Source organism: Sceloporus undulatus, chromosome 1 (genome assembly GCF_019175285.1).
Source record: "Sceloporus undulatus isolate JIND9_A2432 ecotype Alabama chromosome 1, SceUnd_v1.1, whole genome shotgun sequence".
NCBI classification, from domain to species: Eukaryota; Metazoa; Chordata; class Lepidosauria; order Squamata; family Phrynosomatidae; genus Sceloporus; species Sceloporus undulatus.
Window position 1 is genome coordinate 9,868,412 of NC_056522.1, and position 7,554 is coordinate 9,875,965.

The 7,554-nt window shown below is 46.2% G+C and overlaps 1 long non-coding RNA gene across 1 annotated transcript in view; it reads left to right on the forward strand.

Moving 5' to 3' along the window:
* LOC121920554 overlaps nucleotides 1-5,435 on the forward strand; it is a 16,310-nt gene extending 10,875 nt beyond the window's left edge. Inside the window, exon 3 of the long non-coding RNA XR_006101733.1 lies at nucleotides 5,298-5,435. This is a non-coding gene — a long non-coding RNA (uncharacterized LOC121920554). The remainder of the gene's footprint in view (nucleotides 1-5,297) is intronic.
* Nucleotides 5,436-7,554: the final 2,119 nt, after the last annotated feature.

Sequence of the window (7,554 nt, forward strand, 5' to 3'; positions counted from 1 at the left end):
GCCTGCCCTATTCACCCCCGGGTACCTTGTGACTCCCAAACCAGAGCTCCCTATCCCTGGTATCACACCGTGCAGATCCTGGCCTATGCTGCCGCCACAAAAGGCCTGCGAGCAGGCCTACCGCCAACCCTGCCAAGAGCGATGCTAACATGCATTGCACAGGTCCAAGTGCAGATGAACAACCAGCATAGGCCAATTCTTCCCAACAAAAGGCAACGTGCTGTGAAGGCAATCCTGCAGGCAGCAGCAAATCGACAACAGCAACAAAAGGGAGCCTGGCTGTCCCCAGGTGAGAGCCCAGAACAACAACAGTCACAACAAACAGTGCAATCAAATAGCATATTATTGCAGTAAATAGACATGAACACACATGAACAACTCCAGGCCATACCTAACAAATTGGAAAAGCCTGAGCAACCTAGATATAAATGAACCACAAAGCAAATGAAAAATACTGCCAGACCCAGACCGTAGGTTGCACTTGGACCATGAAGGAAAGAAACACCATGTTACATGAGCAAATGCCATAGGCACTCCAGCCCCTTGACACATCGCTCTTGGACCCAACCACCAGCTCACCCCACCAGAGCCCCCAAAGAAGACCACCGGATGTAGAACAGATTCATAATTGATGCAAAAACAACAGGAAAAAAGGGGGAGGGGTAGACAATGGATGTCAAATAAAACATATAGAACGTCTGGCAACCTAGTCCGAAGCCTTAGCTCCAACCATCCCAATGACCCTTATTTTTCTTCGACAGGAGCACCATGGTCACTGGAACCTTGGCCTGTAAATGAAAGAACGTCATCTAATTGACCAAATTATTAGGAGCAAATATATAGTGAAAAAACCAACACAAGCACAAACCACACCTGTGATTCTAGAGCCATACACAGCAGCAATGCAGACTTATGAAATAACAAAGAAAATATAAAGCATGTTGCATGCAGGTATCAAGGTGAACAGGAACTCAGCACCTAGCCATAATAAACAACAAAAGCTCCCACGAGGCTAAAAAAAGGCAACAGAGAAACACCATCTCTGGACAAACTGAGAGCTGTGAAAGAAATTATCGTTAAAACATAACACCTAATAGACCAAATTCCTAATTCCTTGAATTGAATTATGCATGGCTCTAACGACCATAACCAATTGAACAAGGGGGAGACAAACCTGTTGCTGAGAAACTCAGCCCAAATAGGCTGCTTAATAAAATAAAACAGCTTCAATTGGACATTTTTTCCATGAAACTGACCCATGACACCCCTCGAGCCAAATATGAGAACCGAAGAAAGTGAAGAGGAGGAAAAAACAAAAATTGGCCAGACACACGGCTGGGCAAGAAATTAACAAAAATCTGGGCCTAGAGCCTAAATCTGAAAGGGAAACTGAAGCCAAGCTGAAGCAGCTATAAGGTTAGGGAATGCTACAAGCCCCAGGTGAAGGAGCACCAGGAATCAGACAAAGCCAATATAGTATCTAAAGGTAGGGAAATGTTAGTTAATTAAGGCCCTAAAGGACCAGCACGAAAAGTCTGATTTGTTTGAGCTGGATGAAAACATGAAGATCTAGGATGAGCCCCTTTACAGCCAGTGCAACTATGTTCAAAATTACATTAGATACGAGCACAATGACCAGAATTAAAGTCCCAACATGGTAAGAATTTTGAGTCCTTCTTGACAAGTCCCTTCTGTTGGTCCTTGAGGGAAGCAGGTGTGCCAACCTCCAGCAACCAAATTTCGTGATGGAGCAAATCCCAACGCTCCCTCGAAGTCTGGGATGCATGTTGCCGAAAGGCCGCATTGTAAGCGATGGCAGCTGCATCTCCCGCGAAGTCCCTTGCCTGCAAAACATTTAAACAATGGCTGTCCAAATGCCAAGCACGTTCAGGAAAGGCCATAGAAACCACAGCCCTGAAGATGGCAAAACCTTCCAACCAATTGGAAAAGGTGGGCTCCACCGGAACCACCTGTGGCTCACGCTTGCTCTTCTTAGCTGAAGTGACAGCAACCGCATCACTTCCTTTAGGCTGCAGCAGGGTAAAAACATCAACGTAGCAACCCCTTAAGATGTTTTTGCGCACCTTCTTGGATAGATGAGCACCAGGTGGACGCTCACCTGGCGAACAAACAGGAAAATCCGCCGCAAGCGGATCCATCCACACACCTTGAAGGCCCGGGCGCCAAGCCCTTTTCTTGATGGCCCACGTAGGCAGACCTGGAACCAAGGCATGTTCCACCCAAAAACCATCCCTCCCAACAGGCACCCCACGAAGATCTTGACCTCCTGCGGCAGGCTGAAGAACTCCCTCGCTGCGCGCTCTGCGACGTCTCCTCTTGGCCTTGCGTTTTCTTTTCTTCTCCTTTTGACTCTCCGCCGATGAAGTTGAAGACGAACTCGAGCCCAACGAGCTGGAGGAACTTGACCCCCACCGATTTTGATGACGAGATGCAGGAACTGCAGAACTGGAGCCTTGACCACCAGAAGATGTCGAAACTGGAACCGACGATCTGGGGAGTTGTCGATCGGACGCTCGAGGCTCGGGTGCAGCAGATGCAGAAGGACCGGGTTGACCAGATGTAGTAGCTTTCTGGATGAGTTTTGCAATGGATCCAGACAGATCAGCCAAAGAGTCCTCAGTCAGCCCAAAGGCCCCAGCCAGCAATGGCAAGTTACTATCAGACTGACCCGCAGCAAGCGAGAGCCCATCGTCTATCTCACTGCCAGAACTGGGAGAGATGTCTCTGGGACCTGGAACCTCACTGGGAGCAACCGAAAGTCTGAGCTGCTGTGCAGCTCCAGAGCTCTGGCCCCCCACTCTTGTTGGACTTCTTGGGAGGCATGATAAAAGGCAAACTTGCAAAAGGGGGGGGGGAACCCCCAAAAACAGTATGAGGCAAAATAATTAAAACAAAAAAGGCAGGCAAAGAAAGAATTTCTGGTGGACACCCATCCAAGGGATATCCAAGTATGACCCTGCTTAGCTTTCCAGATCAAATGTAAAGGGCAAATATACCGAGTTCATGAAAAGGAGCCCACAATAAAACCTCACTATGAGGCTAATAGATGTGACTTGCAAACTGGCGGCTTCCCGCCAAAACAAAATGGCGGCTTCCCGCCAAAACAAAATGGCGGGCGCACCAAAGTTTCCCGCTCAGGGAAACAGGATGGCGGGCGCACCCCAAAGGCCTCCTAAAAGGAGACAAAATGGCTGCCGCGCCCTATGGCAAGGCCCTAAACGGGGCCGCATGGACCCCCGCAGGTCCGTTGGCTGTGGAGCCGCGGACCGGGGCAAATAGCCCCAGTGGAACGGGGATGGGGGGAAGACAACTGCCCCCCACCACACCGCCCCACTTACCCCGGCCCTGGCTGGCTCCAAAGGAAGGGAGGCCAGACCTGGGAGGAAGATTCCCGGTCTTCCTCCCTTCCTATCTTGGCTCTGCACCGTGCAGAGCCAAGCGCCAACTGAGGGACGGGGCCGACAACGCGGCCTTATATAGGCCTAAGCCCCGCCCCTCCAACGTGTGGCTACGGAGCTCCTCCTCCAAGGCAACCCAGCCAATGGGCTGCCCTGGAGGACCGGGAGCTCCGACCACAGAGCCCGGCTCCCAGAGCGTCGCGGGGCGGAAGGACATCCCCTTCCGCCCCGCGCACCAATAGGGAGCCGGGGCAGGCCCCAGAGCACTCTGGCGCCTGTAGTTCTTTGCCGCCGCGTCGGCAAATCGGCTTGCCCGGCGATACGGGCAGCCGTCTTTTCCTGCATGGCAGGGGGTTGGACTGGATAACCTTTGAGGTCTCTTCCAACTCTTATTATATACATTGAGATCTTCTGGGGAAGCTCCTGTCTGGTCTATGATCCATACTGATGCAACTGGTGGGAACAACTAGAGGGCAACTTGGTGGCTGCTGCCAGACTCTGCAACTCCCTTCCAAAAAGGTTAGACTACACCCTCCTTGCTTGCTTTCTGCAGCAGCTGAAGTCTTTTTTTCTTTCAACAAGTCATTGAAAACAAGGGAAATGAGCTTTGCATAATGTTCTGTTTTGTTTATTTATTGTTTGCTTTCCAGTAGTTATTTTTTAAACTAGTTTTAATTTCACTGACAGTTTGATTACATTTTTAATTTTTCTGTGATGCAATTTTTTAGCAATGTTTTAACATTGTTTTAATGCTTGTAAACCATTATGAGGCTCCCGTTGGGAAAAAGGGGTGAGGGAGCATTTACCTTAATCCAAGTCAATCAATTAGGGATGTAATTCTTTAGTAAGTTTCTTCTTGAAGGAAGCAACTAGAAATTTTAACATTTTTTTTCCTGCTGCAAGAAAATCTTCCATCACCATAGTTTTCAAGCAGTGTCTTTGCGATTTGGAATTTATTCTGTGCAAAATTTGTATGTGGTTATTAGCACACAGAAAGCAGCATTTTCTGTGAAGGAAACAGAATTTTATATGCAGAAATATTATTTTCTGCTCAAGAAACTGTGGCTTCCTGACCAGAAAAATTGTTTTCTCTCCAAATCCACTATGTGCAAATTTTGTACAGAATATATACTGAACTGAGAAGATTACTGACACCACAGTATTTTAATCATCAGATTTCTAAACACTCAAAGAACATGTTTTCGACTATTTCCCAAATATTTTCTTTCTACTCTATAATCAATCCATTTTTTAAAAAAAATGATACACATGCCTATGGACTCTTCAGTCTCCATGACAGTTTTTACATGTCCAGTTTCCAAATGTTAAAGCTATGCTGGACTCAGTCAGGTAGACAAGAAAAACACAAGAATACACATTGGACTTTATCGCACCGGTCTTCAGGGCCGTTCTGAACAATTCTCAAAAATTTCCCCCTCTGGAACGGATTGAGAACGGAAGAGAGGGGGAACGGAACGAATGAGGGACTAGTGTGTGCGGTAAAATCCGTCCCCCACTCGTTCCGTACTCGTTCCTGCTCCTTCCGTTCCATCCTCAGAACGGACCCAGAAGGAACAGTGCGATAAACTTCATTGGCTAGAATCCTTTCAGTGTCATGGACTCATAAGATTTTTTTACACATGCAATTGTGTTTTTTATTGCCTGTTGACAATTGGACATATTCAGTTCAAGGTTGTATAAGTAGAGTTCCAAATATATAACCATTTTCCATCAATGTAAGGCTGCATCTGCACTGCAGAATTAATGCAGTTTGATACCACATTAACTGCCATGGCAGTCCTTCAGACAACCCAGCCCTAAGCTTCTTGCGTAGCCTGCTGTACCATCTGTCTTGACTACTGTTTTTTTAAAATGCAGATTTTAGAGAACAATGAATTACAGCTTCTACATCTAACCATAATGGATGACACCAACAATACAATGCTTCATCTTCAGATCCAGTGAGACCTCGAGTCACTGAAGATGGCAAGAGAAAAAAATAAAATGAAACTGATGAGAAAAAATACTTGGTTTTGTATGATGTTATTGACCAAAATACAATCATCTTTGCAAATATCAGACCTACTGTATTATTTGAGGCCTGCTATATTAAGCTTCTGCACTAGGCCTAAGTCTTATTATTGGGCACAATAAGGTAGCTCCCCAGGCAGGGAATTCAGAGCCATAAGGAAAGGGAGAAAATTCTAAATTATTTTACTGTTTATCACAAAGAGAGGAAAAGTTATTGGCCAGATTTTATCCCTCAGGTGTCAAAATAAATTAGCAACATCACCAGCCCAAGCCATACACTCCAACTGTCTTGATTTAGCAGGGACAGTCCCAAATAATCCACTATTATCCCACTTTTTCAGCTGCTTTTAAAATGCCTCAGTTTCTCTTTCCTCCCTCATCCTCAACTTATTTCAATACAAATACAGTACACATTTGAAAACTCATTTACTCTCAGTTAACTCATCAGGAAGTAGATGAAAGATACAGTGTTGCCAATAATAATAATAATAATAATAATGATTTATTTATAACCTGCCCAATCATGAGGAATCCAGGCAGGTTACAACAGTAAAGATAAATTAAAATACAACAAAATTCAAAATTAATCCCTTCCCAACCCCCATCCCAATTATAAAACTACAATATAGGATAATCACAATTTAAAAACACTAAAATACAATAGGTTAAAAATTGGGAAAAATTGGGCGGATAGAGAGACATTGATCACAGTCGAGCTAACAGGTGCTCCTGACTGTCGCATCCACCTGAGCAGTCAGCTGAAGCAACGAGTCGGGGAGCACCCCCAAGCTGCGGACAGAGTCTTTCAGGGGAAGTGTGACCCCATCCAGAACTGGCTGACATAACTCCAATCTTGGGTTCAGGTTTCCTATAGCAAGTACCTCCGTGTTACCTGGATTCAATTTGAGTCGGTTTTCCCTCATCCAGCCCATTACCGACCCAAGTCAGGCATTCAGAGGAGAGATGCCATCCTTAGTCACTGCATCAGTTCGAGACATAGAGAAATATATTTGGGTGTCATCAGTGTATTGATAACACCACCCCATGACTCTGGATGACCTCACCCAGCAGCTTCATGTAAATGTTAAACAGCATGGTAGACAGGATGACACCCTGGGGGATGCCAAATTTTAGCTCTCTTTTAGAAGAGCAGCTGTCTCCCAGCACCACCATCTGGAATCTGCCCAAGAGATAGGAACGAAACCACTGTCAAACAATGCCTCCAATTCCCAACTCTCTGAGACGTTCCAGAAGGATACCATAGTCTATGGTATCTAAGACCACTGAGAGGTCCAAGAGCACCAGCAGGCTCACACTTCCCCTGTCGATGCCCACATGAAGATCATCGGCTATGGCGACCGTGGCAGTCTCTACTCCGTATCCCGTCCTGAATCCAGTTTGAAATGGATCCAGAAAATCAGTTTCCTCCAAGATTGCTTGCAGTTGATTGGTGACTGCTCTCTCGATCGCCTTGCTTTCCCAGTAAGCTCAGGCAAAAGCAAGCTGCTGCAGTCTCTCCTAGCTTTGGTGTTCTTCCTCATTAATAACTATTGGCACTTTGACCACTTTCTGATGTTATGTCGCCACATATGTCCTGGTTTTCGTCTGTGAAAAGTTTGGGGGGGAATGCTATGGAACAATAGCTTACATGTTATCAGTAGCCCCAGCTACTGTATTTTTAAAGGATTGCCAGATTGGATATCAGATGGAGCTCCAGTAACTTTAATCCTGAAGAGATTGTTGACCAGGATAAGGTACCACAAAATTTGTTAAAGCCAGACTAAAGTAGCTGTCCTTCCTCAGCTTTCAAACTCAAAATTTCAGCTGCAGCCAGGTACTTTTGTTCCAGGATTTGAAAACTAAAGAGGACAGGTATTTTTGTTCCACTTGGGGCCTATACAGTCCTCAGGCTGGATGCCCTAACTCTGCCCCCAGGGCACGATTTTGGCACACAGCAGTCCACACGGTGCATGCCATCATGGCACGACTCCGGCACTGCATCCACATGATGCTGCCATGGCTATGACAGCCCTTGGAGGTCGCCAAAAGGAGCCACTTTTTACGGCTCCTTTTTGTGCCCTCCAGAGGCCAGATCGGGGCCATG